This window comes from Canis aureus, chromosome 6, assembly GCF_053574225.1.
Source record: "Canis aureus isolate CA01 chromosome 6, VMU_Caureus_v.1.0, whole genome shotgun sequence".
In the NCBI taxonomy this organism is placed as follows: domain Eukaryota; kingdom Metazoa; phylum Chordata; class Mammalia; order Carnivora; family Canidae; genus Canis; species Canis aureus.
Window position 1 is genome coordinate 24,653,896 of NC_135616.1, and position 21,672 is coordinate 24,675,567.

A 21,672-nucleotide genomic window follows, 5' to 3' on the forward strand; every position below is an offset into this window, starting at 1 on the left:
CCGGGACAGGCAGAGGCCGGGAGGGCCCAGGACAGCAAGGACGCTCCTGCCCCAGCTGAGCAGATCAGCGGCCCCGCCCCGGAGCCTCCAGGCCCTGCAGACGGAGAGCTCCGGAGTTACTGCGGGGGTGAATCCAGGTTTCCAGAGCTGCCCCGCCACTGGGGCTGTTCCTCCTGGGGCCTCACGGGGTAAACAACCCCCACTGAGCCCTGCACCAGGCAGGGGCACAGCAGCTCCCCCAACTGCTAACACCTGAAAATCAGCACAACAGGCCCCTCCCCCAGAAGACCAGCTAGACTGACAACTTCCAGGGGAAGCCAAGGGACTTAAAGAACACAGAATCAGAAGATACTCCCCTGTGGTTCCTTTTTTTTTTTTTTTTTTGGTTTTTTTGTTTGTTTGTTTGTTTGTTTTTTGTTTTTTTTTTGCTTTTTGATTTGTTTCCTTCCCCCACCCCCCCCTTTTTTTTTCTCCTTTCTTTTTCTCTTTTTCTTCTTTTTTTTTCTTTCGTTTTTTTTTTCTCTTCCCTTTTTTTTCTCTTTCTCTTTTCTTTCCTTCTTTCTCTCCTCTCTTTTTCTCTTTTTCCCAATACAACTTGCTTTTGGCCACTCTGCACTGAGCAAAATGACTAGAAGGAAAACCTCATCTCAAAAGAAAGAATCAGAAACAGTCCTCTCTCCCACAGAGTTACAAAATCTGGATTACAATTCAATGTCAGAAAGCCAATTCAGAAGCACTATTATACAGCTACTGGTGGCTCTAGAAAAAAGTATAAAGGACTCAAGAGACTTCATGACTGCAGAATTTAGAGCTAATCAGGCAAAAATTAAAAATCAATTGAATGAGATGCAATCCAAACTAGAAGTCCTAACGACGAGGGTTAACGAGGTGGAAGAACGAGTGAGTGACATAGAAGACAAGTTGATAGCAAAGAGGGAAACTGAGGAAAAAAGAGACAAACAATTAAAAGACCATGAAGATAGATTAAGGGAAATAAACGACAGCCTGAGGAAGAAAAACCTACGTTTAATTGGGGTTCCCGAGGGCGCCGAAAGGGACAGTGGGCCAGAATATGTATTTGAACAAATTCTAGCTGAAAACTTTCCTAATCTGGGAAGGGAAACAGGCATTCAGATCCAGGAAATAGAGAGATCCCCCCCTAAAATCAATAAAAACTGTTCAACACCTCGACATTTAATTGTGAAGCTTGCAAATTCCAAAGATAAGGAGAAGATCCTTAAAGCAGCAAGAGACAAGAAATCCCTGACTTTTATGGGGAGGAGTATTAGGGTAACAGCAGACCTCTCCACAGAGACCTGGCAGGCCAGAAAGGGCTGGCAGGATATATTCAGGGTCCTAAATGAGAAGAACATGCAACCAAGAATACTTTATCCAGCAAGGCTCTCATTCAAAATTGAAGGAGAGATAAAGAGCTTCCAAGACAGGCAGCAACTAAAAGAGTATGTGACCTCCAAACCAGCTCTGCAAGAAATTTTAAGGGGGACTCTTAAAATTCCCCTTTAAGAAGAAATTCAGTGGAACAGTCCACAAAAACAAAGACTGAATAGATATCATGATGACACTAAACTCATATCTCTCAATAGTAACTCTGAATGTGAACGGGCTTAATGACCCCATCAAAAGGCGCAGGGTTTCAGATTGGATAAAAAAGCAGGACCCATCTATTTGCTGTCTACAAGAGACTCATTTTAGACAGAAGGACACCTACAGCCTGAAAATAAAAGGTTGGAGAACCATTTACCACTCGAATGGTCCTCAAAAGAAAGCAGGGGTAGCCATCCTTATATCAGATAAACTAAAATTTACCCCAAAGACTGTAGTGAGAGATGAAGAGGGACACTATATCATACTTAAAGGATCTATTCAACAAGAGGACTTAACAATCCTCAATATATATGCTCCGAATGTGGGAGCTGCCAAATATATAAATCAATTATTAACCAAAGTGAAGAAATACTTAGATAATAATACACTTATACTTGGTGACTTCAATCTAGCTCTTTCTATACTCGATAGGTCTTCTAAGCACAACATCTCCAAAGAAACGAGAGCTTTAAATGATACACTGGACCAGATGGATTTCACAGATATCTACAGAACTTTACATCCAAACTCAACTGAATACACATTCTTCTCAAGCGCACATGGAACTTTCTCCAGAATAGACCACATATAGGGACACAAATCGGGTCTGAACCGATACCAAAAGATTGGGATTGTCCCCTGCATATTCTCAGACCATAATGCCTTGAAATTAGAACTAAATCACAACAAGAAGTTTGGAAGGACCTCAAACACGTGGAGGTTAAGGACCATCCTGCTAAAAGATAAAAGGGTCAACCAGGAAATTAAGGAAGAATTAAAAAGATTCATGGAAACTAATGAGAATGAAGATACAACCGTTCAAAATCTTTGGGATGCAGCAAAAGCAGTCCTAAGGGGGAAATACATCGCAATACAAGCATCCATTCAAAAACTGGAAAGAACTCAAATACAAAAGCTAACCTTACACATAAAGGAGCTAGAGAAAAAACAGCAAATAGATCCTACACCCAAGAGAAGAAGGGAGTTAATAAAGATTCGAGCAGAACTCAACGAAATCGAGACCAGAAGAACTGTGGAACAGATCAACAGAACCAGGAGTTGGTTCTTTGAAAGAATTAATAAGATAGATAAACCATTAGCCAGCCTTATTAAAAAGAAGAGAGAGAAGACTCAAATTAATAAAATCATGAATGAGAAAGGAGAGATCACTACCAACACCAAGGAATTACAAACGATTTTAAAAACATATTATGAACAGCTATACGCCAATAAATTAGGCAATCTAGAAGAAATGGACGCATTCCTGGAAAGCCACAAACTACCAAAACTGGAACAGGAAGAAATAGAAAACCTGAACAGGCCAATAACCAGGGAGGAAATTGAAGCAGTCATCAAAAACCTCCCAAGACACAAGAGTCCAGGGCCAGATGGCTTCCCAGGGGAATTTTATCAAACGTTTAAAGAAGAAATCATACCTATTCTCCTAAAGCTGTTTGGAAAGATAGAAAGAGATGGAGTACTTCCAAATTCGTTCTATGAAGCCAGCATCACCTTAATTCCAAAGCCAGACAAAGACCCCACCAAAAAGGAGAATTACAGACCAATATCCCTGATGAACATGGATGCAAAAATTCTCAACAAGATACTGGCCAATAGGATCCAACAGTACATTAAGAAAATTATTCACCATGACCAAGTAGGATTTATCCCTGGGACACAAGGCTGGTTCAACACCCGTAAAACAATCAATGTGATTCATCATATCAGCAAGAGAAAAACCAAGAACCATATGATCCTCTCATTGGATGCAGAGAAAGCATTTGACAAAATACAGCATCCATTCCTGATCAAAACTCTTCAGAGTGTAGGGATAGAGGGAACATTCCTCGACATCTTAAAAGCCATCTATGAAAAGCCCACAGCAAATATCATTCTCAATGGGGAAACACTAGGAGCCTTTCCCCTAAGATCAGGAACAAGACAGGGATGTCCACTCTCACCACTGCTGTTCAACATAGTACTGGAAGTCCTAGCCTCGGCAATCAGACAACAAAAAGACATTAAAGGCATTCAAATTGGCAAAGAAGAAGTCAAACTCTCCCTCTTCGCCGATGACATGATACTCTACATAGAAAACCCAAAAGTCTCCACCCCAAGATTGCTAGAACTCATACAGCATTTCGGTAGTGTGGCAGGATACAAAATCAATGCCCAGAAGTCAGTGGCATTTCTATACACTAACAATGAGACTGAAGAAAGAGAAATTAAGGAGTCAATCCCATTTACAATTGCACCCAAAAGCATAAGATACCTAGGAGTAAACCTAACCAAAGATGTAAAGGATCTATACCCTCAAAACTATAGAACACTTCTGAAAGAAATTGAGGAAGACACAAAGAGATGGAAAAATATTCCATGCTCATGGATTGGCAGAATTAATATTGTGAAAATGTCAATGTTACCCAGGGCAATTTACACGTTTAATGCAATCCCTATCAAAATACCATGGACTTTCTTCAGAGAGTTAGAACAAATTATTTTAAGATTTGTGTGGAATCAGAAAAGACCCCGAATAGCCAGGGGAATTTTAAAAAAGAAAACCATATCTGGGGGCATCACAATGCCAGATTTCAGGTTGTACTACAAAGCTGTGGTCATCAAGACAGTGTGGTACTGGCACAAAAACAGACACATAGATCAGTGGAACAGAATAGAGAATCCAGAAGTGGACCCTGAACTTTATGGTCAACTAACATTCGATAAAGGAGGAAAGACTATCCATTGGAAGAAAGACAGTCTCTTCAATAAATGGTGCTGGGAAAATTGGACATCCACATGCAGAAGAATGAAACTAGACCACTCTCTTTCACCATACACAAAGATAAACTCAAAATGGATGAAAGATCTAAATGTGAGACAAGATTCCATCAAAATCCTAGAGAAGAACACAGGCAACACCCTTTTTGAACTCGGCCATAGTAACTTCTTGCAAGATACATCCACGAAGGCAAAAGAAACAAAAGCAAAAATGAACTATTGGGACTTCATCAAGATAAGAAGCTTTTGCACAGCAAAGGATACAGTCAACAAAACTCAAAGACAACCTACAGAATAGGAGAAGATATTTGCAAATGACGTATCAGATAAAGGGCTAGTTTCCAAGATCTATAAAGAACTTCTTAAACTCAACACCAAAGAAACAAACAATCCAATCATGAAATGGGCAAAAGACATGAACAGAAATCTCACAGAGGAAGACATAGACATGGCCAACATGCATATGAGAAAATGTTCTGCATCACTTGCCATCAGGGAAATACAAATCAAAACTACAATGAGATACCACCTCACACCAGTGAGAATGGGGAAAATTAACAAGGCAGGAAACAACAAATGTTGGAGAGGATGCGGAGAAAAGGGAACCCTCTTACACTGTTGGTGGGAATGTGAACCGGTGCAGCCACTCTGGAAAACTGTGTGGAGGTTCCTCAAACAGTTAAAAATAGACCTGCCCTACGACCCAGCAATTGCACTGTTGGGGATTTACCCCAAAGATACAAATGCAATGAAACGCCGGGACACCTGCACCCCGATGTTTATAGCAGCAATGGCCACGATAGCCAAACTGTGGAAGGAGCCTCGGTGTCCAACAAAAGATGAATGGATAAAGAAGATGTGGTTTATGTATACAATGGAATATTACTCAGCTATTAGAAATGACAAATACCCACCATTTGCTTCAACGTGGATGGAACTGGAGGGTATTATGCTGAGTGAAGTAAGTCAGTCGGAGAAGGACAAACATTATATGTTCTCATTCATTTGGGGAATATAAATAATAGTGAAAGGGAATATAAGGGAAGGGAGAAGAAATGTGTGGGAAATATCAGAAAGGGAGACAGAACGTAAAGACTGCTAACTCTGGGAAACGAACTAGGGGTGGTAGAAGGGGAGGAGGGCGGGGGGTGGGAGTGAATGGGTGACGGGCACTGGGTGTTATTCTGTATGTTAGTAAATTGAACACCAATAAAAAATAAATTAAAAAAAAAATAAGGCAGCAAATAGGAATCAGAGTCAGCATCCAGGCCAAGGTCAGTAATCAGAGATTTGATCTTAATGGAGCAGAGGAATGACCAACCACAACTGAGACTAAATATCTAAAATGTCTAAACCAGATTGCCAATTATATTGGTTCTTTTTTGATGCAGATGAGAAAACTCAGTTTAAGCCAAAACAAAAACACACCAAGAAACCCCCACAGAAAGCAAAGAATAAAACATAAAATGGAGTATTTATGGGAAAGATACTGTTTCTTTGTTTTTTTAAGGATTTTATTTACTTATTTGAGAGAGAGAGAGAGAGTTCCTGAGCAAGGGGGAAGGGCAGAGGGAGAAGCAGAATCACTGCTGAGCGAAGACCCTGATGTGAGACTAGATGTCAGAGCCCTGGGATTATGACCTTAGCCAGAGGCAGGTGCTTAACCAACTGAGCCACCTAGGCACCCAGAAAGATACTGGTTAATTAGTAGGAAATATCAGCATCCATCCATAGCAGAAGCAGGAATATAAGGACTTAGATGCCATCAACATTCTCTGTATCTTGGCCTCAGGTAATCTTCTCATGCTCATTCTAGTTTTGTTTCTATAACATGTTTGTGTGTGTGTGTGTGTGTGTGTGTGTGTGTGTGTGTGTGTTTCAGAAATCTTCTCTCCTGGGATTTATATTGTAGAGCTTCAGCCATCAAAGTAGTGTTGACTCTTTCTCAAATTTTATTCCAGTTATCTCTGGGGGTATTTTAATTAGCCTTACTCACAACAAGTGCCTATTTGACCCATTCAATTATTGCTGGGAAGTCAGGATATTATTATTGTACTAGCTTAAGTCTGTTCTCTTATTCCTGGCCACAGTTATGGCCAGAGGTGAGGCTACCATCCATTATCATAAGCTGTCCCCACTATAATGTTGCCAGTGGTGGAGTAGAGGAGAAGATAGGGAAATAAGTCTCCTCAGACATCCTCAAAGACTTTATTCCAAAAATGACAGGCAGACTAACAGTGGTCTACATGGAAGAATATTTCTCCATAATCACTTTCTACCTCATAACATGGAGAAACTATAAAATAATTTATTAAGTGTTATGTAAGAGGGATTTGGAAAAATCTAAGAGACTGGACTGAATTATCTTCTAAGATCCACTTTAATATTTGGTAATGCTTGATTTATTTCATTTTAGCCATACATTGATTCATTTAGCAGTTTTTAGTTTATATCTTGTTTATGTCACCATGCTACTTGTTTAAGATACAAAAGAGTAAGACATGTGTCCTCAAGGTACTCCCCAATTTGATATATATTACATATTTTTTGTAACACCAAGGAATTTTAACACAAACTCTAAAAATTATATCTCTGTGAGACAATAAAAATATTCCTTAGTATATTCCTGTCACCCCTTGCCTCTTTATCACACATTCCATATTCTAATCATACCAGTCATCAAAACAAGCCATACACTTCCATGCTGCCATTCCCTTGCACATTCTTCTTACTCTCCCTTTCCTTAAGTGTCTGTCTATTATGATGTCTCCTTTTACTTCTCACCACAAAACAAATTTACTCCTCCCTATACTTTATTATTACTTAAGTGTTATATATTGTAGAGTTTCTTAAATAATTATGCACGTATTTTTTTCCCCATTGAATTATGAGATATGAAAGGAGAAGAATGTTGTCTCCTTTTTATAATCAAAGTGCAACAGCATAAAAACTAAAAAAATGGTTGTAACAAGATGAGGATAGTGAATAGTGGAAAATTTTTGAATGACCGTAAAAATCAAAGTTAGAGTTATTGTTAATAAAACAAAACAAAATAATTGGTATTTACATATATTTATAAAGAGATTAAAGATAACATTTTTTCATTAAGTAGTACAATCTTACCTTAAATGTAGAAAAATTTCATATTTATGATAAACTATAGGTCAATATTTTAATCATAGGTTCTAGAAAAAACATTTCAATTTTCAATATGCAATTTTGATCATTTTTTGAAGTGTAATTAACATAAAATATTAATTTCAGGTATGCAACATATTGATTCAGCAGTTCTATACATTACTCATTGATTAATTACCATCATGAGTGTAGTCACCGTCTGTCATCATATAATGTTATTACAGTATATTGACTATATTCTTTATGCTGTACCTTTCATCTCTGTGACTTATTTATATGTAGAATCTAAAAAACAAAATGAACAGAGAAACAAAAGCAAACAGAAAAACAGACTTAAATACAGAAAACAAACGGGTGGTTACCAGAGGGGAGGTGGGTAAGGCAATGGATAAAATAGATAAAGGGGATTAATAGGTACAAATTATCAGTTTGGGAATAAATAAGTCACAAAGTTGCAATCATATGTTCATTCTTTACAACCATTTTCAAGTTTACTTCAAGAAACCATGAAAAAAGTTTGTCAAAGTTCACCCATTAAAAACAGATAATAATACTAAACATGCATTTATCAAATATTGACTTCCATTTTAACCCAAGTTCCAAAATTTTAAAAATCCTATTGTAGAAAATTTATACAACAATAATAGAAGAAAGAATAAATCCTGCCTCGTGTCCTCGTGTGTTGATTTCACAAGCACATTTTTTTCTAATCTTTTATATTTTATTATATAATGTATACATTATATATTGTATAATATATAGATTATGTATAATATATAGACTATATAGATTATTTTGTGGCAATGTTGAAGATATTGCAAAATGGTAAAGAAAACTGGAAAAAGACAAGGCTTTAAAAAAAAAAAGACAAGGCTTTTTTCACATTTTTCTCACACATATCTATAGTAATTTCTTTTATAAATCTTTAAGCTCTATTCCTCTGATTCTTAATCTCTTCTTTCTTTAATAAAGTCCCATTGACTTTATATTATGTTTGTATAACATCCAATGGATTAGAGTTAAGATACATTAAATATTACAGCTCATGGTTTTGCTAGAGCCAAATACATCTTCAGAAAGATTAGATATAATCTTTCTCTACAAATCAAATTAGAACTGAAAAAGTCCGTTTCCACACATATATTCAGAAAGAAATCTCATACCATATTCTAAATTTGTCCAAGAGATGAGCTTTTCACCTTTTGGTAATTACTTGAGACATAAAGAAAGACAAGTAAGTCAAATCAGCTTTTATGATGTTAAATTATTTCATAGGTCAGTATCATGTATTGTTACTATTTCACCTCTAAGTTACATCAAATAATTTTTACAGTGAGTGTCCTGAGAAACATTTACATATGCTGACAAAATATAGTCTTTAAGTCATTCATATACAAGAGCTACTTTATCTCTGAGATGAAAAATAACAAATTCTTATAAATTTGAAGCTTTAAAATTTTTATGGAAGAAATATTTTAATTAGAAAATACTATGCCATTTTACTTTGAGACAGACTTTGCTCTTGAAGAAATGTGCCTTTTCATTTGACTCTTTTTAGAATGTGAACTACTTATTGAACACTTTTGACTATTTCTGATAAGGATTTAAGAAAATATATGGAAACTTTGGAAAAAAAAAAAAAAGAAAGAAAATTATGAGGCACAGTCCCTGGTGCACTCCAAAAGTTTCAATTTATTTGGAGACATTACTACTAACTTCATGAAATAGCTAGAGTCCTGACAATGAAAACAAAAATGATAGTTTGAACTTAAAGCATACCTCATATGCTTTTATTTTCACAACAACCTATGAGGCAGATAGGATTACTGGCTCTGTTTTGCAAAGGAGACTTGAAATCACTGAGAGGTTAAGCGCTTGCCAATGACTTGGACCTGGGCAGTGTAGAACTGGATTTAGCCCTGCACTCTATCATCATGCTGTTCTCTAGCTACAGAGAGACAAGGGAAGTATTGCAACTGGTGTTCATAGGGTAAAACAAAAGCAAGAAAAGAGTTCTCAGGACACCTTAATGTGCTATTGTATACAGTAACTCTTTAAAATAAGAACAAAATGTGCAATATTTCCCAATAATTTGTAAAATGTAAACCTGATTTTAATAGAATCAAGGGAAATGATTATGTAGTCTCTGTTTGAGACTATAGAATTAGGCTCAAAATCAAATAGATTAAAAGTTTAAGAGCAAAAGGAAAAACAGGTAGAGGAACCTTTATATAAAAATAAGATAAGAAAGGTCTCTGAGCATACCACCAAAAAATACATATAAAGTTCTAGAGCTCTGACTCCATAAAAATTTAAAGCCATCCAACTATTTTTTTAAAAAATCCCTCAAATCAGGAAGCAATTCTTAAAATGTGGGTAACAAAATGTTTATGACTTAATATATAAAAAGTTATAAAAATTGGTGAGAAAAAATGAAATATTCAAACAGGAAAAAAATGAGCAAAGATTTTGAATTGACAATCCCTACACACACACACACACACACACATTCTGGGGGAAAGAGAGCAAAATGATATAGAAAAACTATTTAGTCTTAGTAATTCATACAATAAAACTTTTTTTGCAGAAGTTATGATATAGTAAAGTAATAGAAGAATCCATTTATCACACAGCGATAGGTAATACAGACATGCAAACTGCAAAAAAATGTCTATATTGTCAATGGATATATTACCTGAATCTTATGGGGAGAGAAAATAATATATAATAGAAATAATCTACATTTCTTTTTAATAAAGGAAACCATAATTTTAATTTAAAAAGGGACCTCTTTTAATCAGGAACCATACTTATGAAATAAAAAATGTAAAGAAAAATCACTTTTACCTAGAAATTTTTTTTATTCAGGTAACCATATTATAAATTATTTATCTTCATTTGCCATTTAAACTAGAGGATGTAGAATATTTATAACCTATGGAACCAAAGAACCTATTTGTTAATAAAGTAAGCTTAAACTGGAGATTGCCATACTGCTATAGTAAGGTTATATGTGCTGTTTTGCTGTAATTCCACATAAAAAGATAAAAACTTGTAAAAAATGTTTTCTTTTCCATCTAAGATGTATAAACTTTGTTTTTCAACACTTTTGGTATAAGTATAGATAATTATGAATATAACCATATTAATGTATATATTATGAATAATGGTAAATTTCCTGCTGAACTGGTGGGATGGGACCACCAAGTTGAAATTTAGTTGAATTAAAAGAAAATTTTAAGTGTGGTATTCTTTTTTTTTTTTTAAAGATTGTATTTATTTATTCATGAGAGACACAGAGAGAGAAGCAGAGACACAGGCAGAGAGAAAAGCGATCCCCGTCTCCAGGATCACGCCCTGGGCTGAAGGCTGCGCTAAACTGCTGAGCCACCCGAGCTACCCCAAAGTGTGGTATTCTTTACACAGCTCAGTTTATAGACTAAGATCCAGGCTTTCTACATCAATAGAAGTATATTGCTAGTGGAAAAAATCATTCTAATGGAACTCTAAGTTTTACTTAGGAATGGCAGTAATATATTTTTTCAACCCCAATGTTAGTATTAACCTTTCGTGCTTTTTCCCCATATACACACACACACACACACACGCACACACACCCCAATATAACATCCAAGGTGTACATACCAATAAAGGCACTTCCTAATTTTATGCACTCTAGGATCCTCAGTAACAAAAAAACAAATCTCTTGAAAAAACAATTCTGGTAACGTATCTAAAGGATTGAACCTAGCAATAAGGAACACATTATCTCTATACTATTTCCATCTATAATTCATTTATAATGCTTTACTAAGAGAAACCGTAAAAAGTATTTTGAGAAATTGTTTGCCTTTTCCCATTGATTTAATTACTTTTTTAAAGATATCAACAAGCAACTTCCTTGAAATTTTTCAAATTATTGTCTCTTAAGAAACTAAATATGAAGACAATTCAGTTACATTGATTAATGTGGTATTAAGGTATATAAAATGTGACCTTCCCACAGGTTTATTTATTGCCTTTATAAGAAAGACTCTGATATTATCCATTATTCTAAGGTTATATTTGAATAATGAAGAACACTATTCAATGTCCATTAACCTTCACTTAGAAATTTTAACAACATTCACCAAGACTGTTCATTCTGCCTGTCATTTTTATTAACTTTGTAGGGTTTAAAGGTTGGATAATCTGAGAGGAATTCTGAGTTTTCACATAGGAAATACTTTAAAAATTCTATTTAGAACTGTTACCTAGTGCTGACTTTCCTGCTTTTACAAAAGAATTATCCCATACATTGCCATGGAGCCTCCAGAGTATATCTGATTTTTATTTATCCAGACTCCCTAAATGATCTTCCCCAAAATGCAACTACTGGATTAATACAAAGCATGTGTTATTGAATAAGAAAGAATTCTAGTTCATATGAACTATCAAGTTAAAATTTAATAAAAACCGAAAGACTAACTCTTCCGTGAATATGACCTTGGCAAAAGGTCATGTTTTATTTTGTTTTTTTCCCTACTACAGGTCTTCAAACACTAAATTGAAAACAGGTAATGCACTGCTGTCACTCACCCCTTAACCCACTACTCATTCAGAGTTCCTCATCTTAGGTTCTTTACCAGAGGCCCATAAGTATTCTGAAGGGAAGAAAAATATGAGACTAAAACTAATCAAACTCCAATAAAAAATATACAAAAAATAAATAAATAAAACTAATCAGAAAATAAAGAATACAGTGAAACTTGACAATGAAGCTTTATTTCCCTCTAACTACAGCTTTAAGCTGTTAGTTGAAAAAATTTAATAAAATACTGAGGTTTCCTATTACATGTTTCATTCTAAACAGTAATGTACCTTAATAGCTTCCCACTCCATGACTGGCCAGTAATTCAATACAAGTGATTTCTTTGTTTGAAAGGGTATACTTTCCTATACTTTTGAAAAGGAAAATCAAAATGGATGTCACTATGAGGTTATCATTAGGCCATGGGGAAAAGAAGTAAGTAATTCTTTTATTAATGATTCTCTTTTTGAAAGATTTTAAAATGTAAACATTTGGATTTTTAAAAATTATTATGATTTAGAAAAGATATCAATACAAGCATTACTTATTTATACTTTCTAGGAATTATATACTTTTCACTCCTATATGATTTAAATTGTTAATGTTCAGTATAGATATCAAAGTTCATCCAGTGGTATCACTCTTGAAAAATATTAAATCACACTGGAAAATCAAGCTTTCCACTAATTTCCTCTCTTAAATTATCAGTTAAGAGAAATTGTTTGCTACAAGATAAACCAAAGATATAAATAAAAATAAATAAATAATAGCGCCCAGTAAGAAATCTGTGCTTAGTGAAATAACAGACAAATAGAGTGCAAATGTGTAACCATCTGGAGAATAAGAAAATCAAAAGTAATAAGCAGCATTCAGAATTTATTACAAAGAAATTATGCCAAGAGCTTCTTACTGCAGTTTTCTATGGAAATGTTCAAATTAGTGGGTAAAGAAATACATTATATACAACATATTTGGGCCCTACTGATATCATTTTATACATAATCTCATGGCATAATATTTGCTAAGTAATCTAAATTAGCTTGGCTATAAATGCTGTCATACTGATTGAAAATTTGCTATCACACCACAAAGAGCCAGTCATAATAAATGAGACAGTTTGGTGAAATTGTCTAGAGCCAGAGGGATATGATATTGGGTCATCTTTGACAGTGTATTACAAAATACAAAGAAATTAATAAATCTAAAAGCAATTGAAATACCAAACAGATACATAATAGAGGGTAGAAAGGAGAGAAGACATAATGAAAACTAAATAGGTCAAAGAAACCAGCAAGAGGTCATCATCATCTGAAGGAGGGGTATAAAGTGGGATCCAGAATGGCTCCCATCATCTTCAGAAGTATAGCTTTGACAATTCCACTTCCATTCGCTACTTCAGAATCTAGGATGGAGACAGAGGAGGAAGGGAAAAACAAATAAAATCTTCTTTCCCACTGTCTAAATAAACCCTCAGAACGTGCCCTAATTCCAGGAATCAAATTCCATTGCTAGATGGCATTTTCCTGCTCTATCTCTGTCTGTAGAGATTGTTTGTTTCTTCTTTGAAGCCACAGTGCTTGGCATGTATTAAATAGACAAAAATATTTCTTGAATGGAATTTTTGAACTCTGGGTGACAGAACATCTCCAGAATCTTAGTTAGAAGTGTTGATGATTAAGGGAGCAGAAAGGAAATTTCTGAGCCCGTTTTCTAGAGCTGTGCTGTCCTATACTAAATACACTAGCCATATTAAATTTTAAAATGAAAACTTCTGCTCCTTGGCTACACTGGCCACCTTCAAGGACTCAGTAACCACAGATAGCTAGTAGCTACTACATTCTGGGACTGAAGAGATAGTGATAGAACTGTGGAGAAGTGTTTCAGACAACATTGCTCTAAGCATGTCAGTAGCATATGATAATTTTCCATACATATTTTCTAGACTCATACTCATTCACTCAGGAAATATTTATTGAATGTACATTACATGCTAGGCACTGAAGACACAAAAATACACAAGATCCCTTTATAACCATTTAGAATCTTTTGTGGGTAGTCACAATCCAGTGCCGTGCCAGAGGCTTAATTGAAAGAGAGCATGATTTGAGGCAAAAAAATGATCAAGAAGAAGACTACTAATCAAGGTGAATATTTTTGAAATTAAGCCAAAGGAAGTAGAAATGGAGAGGAGAAGAAAGAACCAAAAAGTATTTAAGAGGCACAGATTGCATTTTTTGGTAAGCATTAGTTATGTTAACAGAGAAGGAATCTAGAGTAACTCCTGGCATGAGAGGATGAATAGATGGGAATGCCATTATCTTCATTTGAGTCTATGTGAGGAAGAACTGGTAGGATTTAGAGGAAAGATGACTATTTTAAATTTATATATGAGTGCTTTATAATGTTACACGTGTGTCTAATATTAATGAAAAATTTTAAACGAGCTAGAGTTTCTAGTATTACCATTTTAGAGCTGGTAGTTTGATGAGATCACACAGCAACAGAAAGCAATCTTGACAATGAGAGCCAAGAAAATGAATAACTAACAATTTCTAGAAAATTTGCACAGGAAACAGGAATGAATGGGGTCATAGAAACCAAGAGAAAAGAGTTTTAAGAAGGAGCAAACAACCTACAGAGCTTCAAAAAGTTACATAAGATAAAGACTAGGAGGAAAAAGGCCATTTAATGTGGCAGTAAGTCATGGGTGACCTTAAATGACAGTAGTAGAGTTTGGGTAGCAAGAAGCCCAATGAATGGGCTTGAAGAAAAGATATGCATAAACTACTTTTTCCAGAAAATGAACAGAACAGATACAGGATGGAAAGAGCTATACAGGAAGTGATATGTAGATAAAAGAGGGGATGTTTATTTGTTTGCTAGTTCTACTATGAAAAAAACTTGTGCATTTAGTTTAAAAGTTGCCATCTCCATAGGCTATGCATATAATGGGTTCATTTTAGCTTGTTTGGATTAATTGCAGCTTATCTCCAGAGCTACTGACCCTTGTCCAACACTATGGAAAGCCTTAACTAAAGATAAATGATGTTTTGAAACCATGGGTCTGTGAGTTGTTTCAAAGAAGTATGTATCAGCCTGCCAGCACTGTTTAGTAATAATAATTGGATTTATAATTGCATCTAATTTCAGTAGAGCCTGGAGAGGGGATCTTTCAAACTAAATGTGGGAAACATAGCTAGAATATGTCTGTATGAGGAGTTCATTATAAGAGATATCCAACATGAGAAGGTTTGGGTTTCTTGCTTACAGAGGTTCTTCAGATGCACAGCAGTAGTGGATCCAGACTTCTCTGTACAGACATACATATGCAACTGTTTAGTCCACTGACCAAAAGCACCTATGTGACTCAGAGGTGGGAGAATAAAGAAATCTGTGCCTGAGATCTCCGGACACTTTTCCATGCATATCTTCTATTGTTTCTGTGCTACATCCTTGCCTATAATAAGATTGTTCTGAGAGCACAAACAGAGTAAACGAAGTTCCATAAACAGTGGAACATTAAAGGCGATTAACACATAATTGACACTGGCTAACATGTTACTAGCCAAAATGCTCATCTTTCTTCAGTCCCTCAAAGAATTTGTCGTAAGTGTGAGTTGGGGGCTCAACAATTACAATTCCTGAGAATAGTTTTCTCTTCGAGGAAAAAATATATAGTCTCATTTCCACAAAAGAAATTTAAAAGGAAAATAATTGTCTAGTTTGTCCACAAAACATCTTACTAACCATCAGCAATATTTAGTTTATTTATAGATAACTGATTTTCTATGCAAACAATTTTATTAGTTTATTAAGAGAAGCAGTCCATTTTAAGTACTTGTGCCCTGTTGGTTGTATTTGGCCACTGCCCTTTCAACCATTTCGTCACCCTCTACTTTCACCATGTGATTTTACATACCCAGCTCATCCATTTTGTTGGCTGTGGTTCAATCCAAATGATTTTTAGTATCCTAATGGTGGATTAAATCCCTTCATTTCACACAGAAAGGTCTTTTAATTATCTCTGCTCATGTAAACATCCTATAAGTACCCAGGAAAAGAGGCCAGATGGTAGTGTTCATAGATACAGACTAAGGTGAAATACAGTGACAGAGTGATGAAAGTAGATTATCAGTTTAACCAAGTGCCAAGGAACATATCTTTTAAATCAGTAAGATGTGGGATTAAGTTCCAGAGGGGCTCCTTACCAGCTACATGACCTTGAGAAAGACTACTTAATGTATTTGATCATCAGTCTCCTCCTTTGGAAAATGGTGAAAACAATAATGTCTCAAAATGTCATGAGGATTAATATAACATGTATATGCAAACTGTTTAGTCCACTGACCAGCATATAATAAGTGTTTAATAAATAGCCATGATTTAAATTCAGTGAATGAGAGTTCACTAACAAATTACATATTCATGAATACTATACTTAACCTGTCCAATTCTCTCCATATCTCAGTTTTAGAATATGAGGGTAAAATTAAGTTTACTTAACTGCATTTCTATGAACATTGAGAGACTGAATATACAGATGGACAAGGGCCAAACCATATGTAAAAATAGAATTCTAACCCACAACCTTCTACACCAACCAGTGCAGGAAGCCAAACCACAACTTCTGCAGTAATCAGCCAGGAACAGTCAGGACTTTGTCAATTTCTGCCAGCTTTCCTAATATTTGCCTGTACTTCCAACTCAGGACCAGTCAGAGAAAGCCAAATAAGCTCCTCAAACCAATCATGTAGGATGCTCAGCTCCTTGTTGGCCCATCTCCAGTGTCCCCTTGTCGACAGCCTCCAATCAGAACACACCTACAGTCTTGTCTCTCTCTCTTTCACTAGAAAACTTTACCACTCCCTTGTCCCCTTTGAGTACCTGCCCTAAACAAATGATGGTGGCTGACTCCCTTGCTATTGCAGGCTCTGAACAAATAGCCTCTGTTTATTTTTATTTGGGTGGTTTTTGTGTCCATAGCATTATAACTGAGGTTAAAAGTTCAGCATCAATTTTGAAATTCCATATATTTTTATTAGTGTTATTATTGTGCAGAAAACACATCATGATCATTAAGGCTCACCCATGCAGCCATCTGCTTGTGAATGTACAATTTTTCCACCAGGCACATAATCCAAAAGCTTATGATCAATCCAATTCTCTTTCTTACATCATTACCACAATACAAATTCTTCACCTACTTTGAGTATTCCAGCTGCCTAATCTCCCTCCCTTTCCTTTCTACTATATATCTTTTCTGCTTTCCATTTTGTCTAGATTCCAATGTCTAGCATTTTAGCAATTTTTTAGTCAATAGTCTCATTAACCTTAAGTTTCATATGCCTGGGCAGCCCAGGTGGCCTAGCGGTTTAGCACCGCCTTCAGCCCAGGGTGTGATCCTGGAGACCCAGGATCAAGTCCCATATCAGCCTCCCTGCATGGAGCGTGCTTCTCCCTCTGCCTGTGTCTCTACCTCTCTCTTTCCTCTCTGTGTTTCTCATGAATAAATAAATAAAATCTTTAAAAAAAATGTTTCATATGCCTAAGTAAACTCTGGGTAGACAAATATTGTTTCTATTTTTTCTCCAGAAACTCTCCTTCTTAAGGAGGGTTCCTTGGTTTTGAGAAATTGTTTGCCAACTCCATTTACATGGTTAAATAGATTGCTATGAATCCTAGTAGTCCTAACCTCAACATAAATGCTCCAGGGATAGGCAGGTGAACCAACTGGAGTCAAGGAGTCTCATCCCAGGGCATTTCTAGATTTTTCTTTTTGGGAACAAGGATGGGTATTTATGAGTTCAGAGCTCTTGGAAATCATAGTTTTAGCCTAGTGGAATAAGCCTGTGTGAGAATAAAGTCCATAGTTGAAAGGAAAAAGAAAATATATGCATGTATCATTCACTGCCATAGAGCATAGAGAAGAAAGAACAAAGTCTGAGGATATAGTAACAGGTTAGTTGAGTCTGAGGTTATGTTGAATCTGAACAAGAGCGGAAGAGAAAAGGCTGAGTTGTATATAAGAGCTGTGGCAGTTCCCAACATAATGGAACTTCACCCAAGTAAAATCAGATTAATGTTCAAATTTATTGTTTTGATCGTTCTGGAAATTAGCTAGATATGGTTAATAATAAAACCTTAAGAATGCAAGAATAAAATGAGAAGTATTATGAATTCAGGATAGAAATGCCACTAGTCGTGGGCAGTTTGGGTAGCTCAGTGGTTGAGTGTCTGCTTTCTGCCCAGGTTGTGATCTCAGGGTCCTGGGATGGAGTCCTGCATTGGGCTCCCCACAGGAAGCCTGCTTCTCCCTCACATATATCTCTGCTTCTCTCTCTGGGTCTCTAATGAATAAATTAAATGAATCTCTGCCTGAATAATTAATGAATCTCTGCTTCTCTCTCTGGTCTCTAATGAATAAATAAAATCCCCCCAAAAAAGAAGTACACTAGTCTCACATATAAATATCTAGAGTATAATTCAACATCAACAGCTCAAAATTCTTCAAGTTATTAGATGTTTGGATGTGTCTGACAATTAGCCATCCGTTTGTCTTTAAGTTCTAACTTTGCTAAATGGTGTCCTAAACCCAATTTTCCAAGTAGGACCAAGAAGTGACTTGGTGGAGGGGAGGGACAGTTAGGGATATTAGGCAGTTTTTTGTTAGGCATGAGTGAGGAGGGATTAAGCAGGTGCTGGCCACACTGTCAGTGCTACCACTGAGGGTTAACAGCCACACCTTCAGAGCCACCTCTAAGGGCTAACAGAATAGGAAAGACCTAGCCACAGAGCTGGCTCAAAAGCCACAAGGGGACTTCTAAGTGCTGAGCATGCCCACAAAGGGTGAAACTTGCCCTTAAGTATCTTTAAGGTCACAAAAGCTCATTAGACTATAAATATATATACATAAATGAATACAGTTATAACAATGCATCCTGGGTAGGCCAGTGCTCAAAAGCCAAGATGTTATATGACCACTGGTTGTCAATCAAAAATGTCAATCAGTGCCAAATTTACATATGCAAAAAGCAGGCTTAAAAGGATGCCTCTAGGGATGCCTGGGTGGGTCAGTGGTTGAGTGTCTGCCTTCCTCTCAGGTGATGATCCCAGGGTCCTGGGATCAAGTCCCACATCAGGCTCCCCACAGAGGAGCCTGCTTCTCCTTCTATGTCTCTGCCTCTCTCTCTCTCTCTCTCTCTCTCTCTCTGTCTCTCATGAATAAATAAATAAATCTTAAAAAAAAATAAAAGGATGCTTCTAAAGTTTCTGGGTGTCATTGCTACTCTTGTTCAAGCAGTGGCCTGCTTTCACTCTTGAAAGTGTACTATATTCAACTGCTGAATAAACTCTCCCCATTCAGGTCTTGGGTCTCCAATTCTCTAGTGCATTTGAGACAAGAACTGAGCTACCCAGTAACAGAGATATCTCTAGAATGCTACATTTGGGTCAAGATGTCCAGACAGATCATGCAATAGTAAATGGGCCTGGGAAATGACCAAGTCAATTTTCAAATATTTATTGAGCATCCAATGAGTGTCAAGAAAGAAATAGAAAATTCTTTGAATTGGAAGTGAATCTTGCAAATTCTCAGGCCTTAGTTAAGTCGTATCAGCTGTGTGCCTCATTTTCCTCATTGGCAGAAAGGAGGTGTTATTGTGGATCATCTTACTTGGGGTGCTATAGGACAAAACAAATTCCCAGCCTCTGCCCTAACTAGGTGTGCAGTATTTGGGCAGACACTTGAAAGACAAAATATCAAAAGAAGAAAAATAGCAATCCAAATAATAATACATGAGCCACCACAAGGAGGCCTTATAAGCAAAATAAAAGGTAGAAATAATTATTAAAAGAGAGCTTAGGGATGCAGTTCTGGACAATGTGAAGTACAGCTGGGCGGCCAGTGGAGGGAGACTTTACATCCCTTACCCGAGCCACGGGGATTTTTCTTAAACTCGCCGAGTGACAGCCCGTAAGGGATTGATTAAGGAACTGACCGAGTGGGGTGTAACTCTGGGCGCAGGCGCCCCGGCTCCTCGGGTCTGGATGCTGCCCGTGGGAGCCGTGCAGGCGACCAGAGGAGTGCGCAGCCCGACTCTCCGGCTCCGCGCGTTTCCCCCGCCGCTCCTGCCCAACCCCGCCGCCTCCCCGGCGCCGGCGGCCGAGGCCCTCCGGGTCGGTTACTCGGTGTCCAGGCAACCGCGGGGCTCCAGGCTCGCGCCCCCGGGGCCTCCCGAGCGGGTGGTGCGCCCGCCCCGCGCCCCCGCCCCGCGCCCCCGCCCCGCGCCCCCGCCCCGCGCCCCCGCCCTCGCGCCCTTCCTTTAGTAACCAGCTCGCCCGCCAAACTCCTTTTCCTCTTCACTAAAGAGGGCGGGGTGGGCGCCAGTCGACGCCTCTCCTAGAGCAGTTACTAGGAGAATCAGAGCATCACAGACATATTAAATCCGAAGAAAGCAGGACTCTGTTTCTTTTTCTCAAAAAGCTGTTTCTGGTATCCTCATTATCATTTCTGTTAAAGGGAAGCCTGCCAGCGGCTGTTCTCTTTTGCCCCTTGGTGCAGTACAAGAAAGACTAAGTGCTAAGCTCTGTGAGGTTTGGTTGTTGGATCTAAGCTGACTTTAGTATTGAAAAACCTAAACACTATTAGGGAGAAAAGGAAAACTTTTCTTTGTACCTGGAGTTCCAGGTGGGGAAAGTGAATTCAAGCCATTTGTGTAAGGGTCTATTTTTAATAAAAAAAAAAAAAACAATTTTCAGGGGGGATCCCTGGGTGGCTCAGCGGTTTAGCACCTGCCTTCGGCCCAGGCCGTGATCCTGGGGTCCCGGGATCAAGTCCCATATCGGGCTCCCTGCATGGAGCCTGCTTCTCCCTCTGCGTGTCTCTCTCTCTCTCTCTCTCTCTCGCTGTCTGTCATGAATAAATAAATAAAATCTTAAAAAAAAAAACAATTTTTGAAGTATGGTAGGTCCATCTCACAAAATATTAAGTTGCATAAAATGTATGCCTAAACTTTGTTTCCTCTTCAATGAATATATATATACTGTGACCTGAAATAGACTTCAAAAACACTGGGGCACCATCAGCTGCCTTCTCAAATGAAGCAAACCACTAGGTGATAAACTAAAGATACTTAAAAACATAGCATCAAGATAAGAATTAGTATTCTCACACAGACAAATCGTATTTCCAGGCAACACTGGAAACAGGCAAAGGCCAGGAAGGTTAAGTAATCAAAATCTATGGCTCTGCCTTTCTCTCTTTGTGTCTCTCATGAATAAATAAAAAAAAAATATTTTTTTAAAAAAAGAGTCAATTCAATTAGTAATTCTTTACAATGGTGGGAAATCAGCAAGGCCATGTGATTATTCCAGCCAAAGATGCAAAAAAGGAAGAGGTCTTAATATTATATTTATATATGCAGAAGCAGAGCTCTTTTTTGTAATTAAAAAATAGATTCCAGAATGTACTCTCCACTTTCCCATCTTCTTCCATTAATCATTTAAATCTGACATGTTAGCAATACAATGTTAAATTTAAACTAAATAAATCATTTGCATACCAATAAATATATATTCATGAG

At 37.1% G+C, this 21,672-nt stretch overlaps 1 protein-coding gene across 10 annotated transcripts in view; it reads right to left on the reverse strand.

The window, feature by feature from the left end:
- The window catches only part of CCDC178 (coiled-coil domain containing 178), a 421,095-nt gene extending 400,827 nt beyond the window's left edge, over window positions 1-20,268 (reverse strand). For 3 of the 10 annotated variants that reach the window (XR_013381334.1, XR_013381333.1, XM_077900386.1), the window contains exon 1: window positions 20,089-20,268. The gene's annotated coding sequence lies outside the window, so the exon portion shown is untranslated. Of the gene's footprint in view, window positions 1-7,699; window positions 7,807-20,020 lie in introns of all 10 variants that reach the window. The other 7 variants (XM_077900391.1, XM_077900394.1, XM_077900387.1 and 4 more) reach the window with 6 other exon arrangements.
- Between the last annotated feature and the right edge of the window lie 1,404 nt (window positions 20,269-21,672).